Raw genomic sequence first — 3,661 nt, 5'->3', positions numbered from 1 at the left:
GTGACCCAATCCAATCCTGGATCAAAGTTCTGATTTATATTTTACTTTGAAGATTTTGGCTATATCTAGCTAGCTATTACTCAGACTCCTGTTTACTGAAGATGTTTCTTTTAGTGAACTCACTTTTTCTTTGTTATATTTATCTTTAAAATACATCTTTAAAAATATTATTTGCTAAGTTTATTTTAACAGAACACTTCACATCACTTTCATAAACGGAAAATTGGTATCACATGCCACAAACAGAAGGTACATATTAGGTACATATGAATAACTATTACCTAAACGGAGTACTCCTTGATGAAGATTCCTCATGCAAGTTTTCCTCAGGAATGCCTGGAACACAAGAAGCTTGGTGCTCCTCCTAGAGGTCAGAGTGTGTGGTTAACACTGCTCTGGGAGTTTCTTCCAGCTCCTTCTATAGGTTAACCCTCCCCCGTGACTTTCTTTCAGCTCCCTCTACAGGTTGGAGTGATTATCTTTCAGCTCCCTCTGTGGGTTAGAGTGGGGGGAGGGGGGTTATTGTTCAACAAAATTTTATTGAGTGACTATTATGTTGTAGATACAGCACTGAGGATACAGGGGGAGAACATGGGAACAATTTCGTATTGTAATTGAGCACGAATGGGGAAAGAAGGGAAAGACGAAGTTAGAAGATTTGGGTACAGACCGTACTGCCTCCATTTCCTAAACCCCTGTTTATTCAAGCCACTGCAATCTGACTTTTGTTCCTTCCACCTCACCAAAAGTATACCCATGAAAGTCTCTAGGGGACTTCCTAATGATCGGATCCAATGGGAAGTTTTGCATCCTCATCTTAAGTGACCCTGGACATGACTCCCTCCTTAGCTTTGCTGACAGCGTTAGCTGGTTTCTCCAAGGTTTTCTCCTATCCTTCCTGCCACCCCAGCTCTCCTCAACCTGCCTCTTACATGTTGATGCTTGTCAGGATTTTGTCCTCAACCCTCTTCTCCATAAATCTCCCTTCTTACGTCTACACCCATAGCTCCCACCTACATAAGCTAAAGAGTCCCAAATCCTCAAAGACCAGAGGTGCCTCTATTTCTCTCTCCAACCCCATTTCTCATGTTAGCAAATTACTTGTATGACTGTGAGAGTGCCTTGGTCTCTTCTTCCTGTATCCTATTTCCCTCTCACTTCTTCCTCCACCAGAGGTTTGTTCTTCGATTCAGCTTCAGTGTTACCTATTCTGGGAAGGACTCCAGAAGCACAGCCCGGGCTATGCCGGGTGCTCTCCCTTTGTGCTCCCCAAAACACTAGAATTGGTGCTTCTAATGGTCAGCGTACTTCTGTGTATTCCACTACGCTGGTCACCTTGAAGGTACTGACTGCATCTGCATTTACAGTTCCCAGCACAGGGCTCAATACTTTCAAATTGATGAATATAAGAAATCCATGAGCTGTGAACAGGTAAACATGGAGGAAGAGAAGCTTGGGGATGGCTGGGGTGTGTGTGAGAAAGGGATATTTAAAACTTGAGTATTTAGAATACTATTCCCTTTCCCTTCCTCCTATGGAGGCAGCCAGGGCTGGAGGGGCCGAGGGGGCATTGATGTGTCAGGGTCAGAAATTGGTTACATACAGGAGAAATGAGCAATTGTATTGAGGATAAAGGGAAACAGGCTTGTCACTATCCAAGAATAGTTACAAATACGGATAGGACAGATGCTGGAATGAACCCGGTAGTGTTGAACTGGAATCGGAGATACTCATGGTCTTTAATAGATGATCAGATATACATATGTGTGTATATGTAAATATACATTTACATGTATTTTCTGTGTTGAGAGGGCCTTTATTTATTATTATTTTTTTGGTCGTGCTGCACAGCTTGCAAGATCTGTTCCCCCAACAGGGATTGAACCCAGGCCATGGCAGTGAAAGCCCAGAATCCTAACCACTAGGCCACCAGGGAAGTCCCGAGAGGGCCTTTAAACCATAATGCTCAAGTAACAGTGATTATACCGAGTGCCTATATTTTGGTAATTGTACCAAATACCATTCTCTATTAAAAGGAATCAAGTCTCCTTAGAGATACAGCTGATCGCAGGGCTTGGGGCAAGGAAAGTATGAATCGGGGACATCTTATGCCAGAAAGTAAAACACTGCTCAAAAAATGATAGATTTGCCAGAAGGACACAGCAGCCAGCTTGGAGGGACTCTCACTGTCCATATCTGAGATGTGAATATCAAGAAAAAGTCATGGTTATGAATAAAAACCCACTGACTAAAATAGGAGTCCACGAGTCCACAATGATCAAATAAATGGTGGAGAAGGGAAAGTTCTTTACACTAGAATGCCAATTAATAGGTGTAGAAGGAATAAGGGAAGTAGAGAGTCACCATTGGGTAGTCATCATAACACTAGCAGGCAAGAAAGAGCAACAGATACTAAAATTACTGGGGGAAATTTGATGAAAAACCAGGATATTTATAGTCTCAAAATACTTCCACACAAAATATTGTACCAATTTCAAAGGGAAAACGCTAACTATGCAGTGGAGAAACACAGCAGACACCTCCTTAACCGAAGGATCAAGGGTCACCAGTAATAGGACGAAGTGGTACCATGTGCCTCCTGCAACAAGATGTTGAGAACACAACACCACTTCTGTGGTATTTCTGCCCAAAATGCATAACCTGAATTTAGTAACGAGGAAATATCAGTCAAACCTAAATTGAAGGACATTTTTCAAAATAACTGGCTAGTACTTCTCAAAACTATGAGGATCACAAAAGACAAGGAAAGCCTGGGGGATTTCCAGACTGAGGGAGACTAAAGATACATAATGACTAAGTGTAACACATACTCCTGGATAGAATCCTGGGCCAGAAAAAAATTTTTTTCCCTCTTGCTAAAAGAGCCTTATTGGGACCACAGGCAAAATATGAACGGGGTCTGTACACTAGGTGGGATAGTTTTGTATCAAGGTTAATTTCCCGATTTTGATAGCTGCAATGTGGTCATGTAGAAATGTCCTTGTCTTTAGGAAATTTACACTGAAGCACTTAAGAGTAATGGGGTATGTCTATATCTTATTCTCAGATGGTTCAGAAAAAATGTGACACACACATACAAATATACACAGACACATACACACATACAAGAGAGTGGGAGGGATGGTAAAACTAATGTGGTTAAATATCAACAACTGAGGAACCTGGGTGAAAAATATATGGGAGTTCTTTGGGCTATTCTTGCAACTTTTCTCTAAGTGTGAAATAAAATAGTTCATGTATTTTTAAAATACTGAAAAGAAAAGTGAGTGTTTAAAACCTGAGTCATGCATGAAAGGCTTTTATTTTTTGCCTGTCTACCCGCCCCCGCCATCTTGCTCCAAAACCAATTTAGAGTCTTATGAATATGTAAAAAAAAAAGCAAGACACAATAAATCCAAAACAAGTAAGAAATATGTGTAGCCTTGGCAAGAACCTTCTAAATTGTCAAATTCTAAAAAATGCTCTTGAAAATTTGACAGATTATGTGGAGAGGTTTCTCTTTGTTTTGGGAAACAACCCAAACTTCAAAACAGCTATTAGTTCTTCTGTGTTCCCGATATCCTTTTATTCAAAACTTGACTGCAATTAGACACAGAGAATGCAATACTGGGATATGGATACGCTTAAAAATTTTACAGAA

The sequence above is a fragment of the Mesoplodon densirostris genome, chromosome X (assembly GCF_025265405.1).
Source record: "Mesoplodon densirostris isolate mMesDen1 chromosome X, mMesDen1 primary haplotype, whole genome shotgun sequence".
In the NCBI taxonomy this organism is placed as follows: Eukaryota; Metazoa; Chordata; class Mammalia; order Artiodactyla; family Ziphiidae; genus Mesoplodon; species Mesoplodon densirostris.
The sequence above is the reverse complement of the archived record's forward strand: the minus strand, read 5'-3'. Positions refer to the sequence as shown.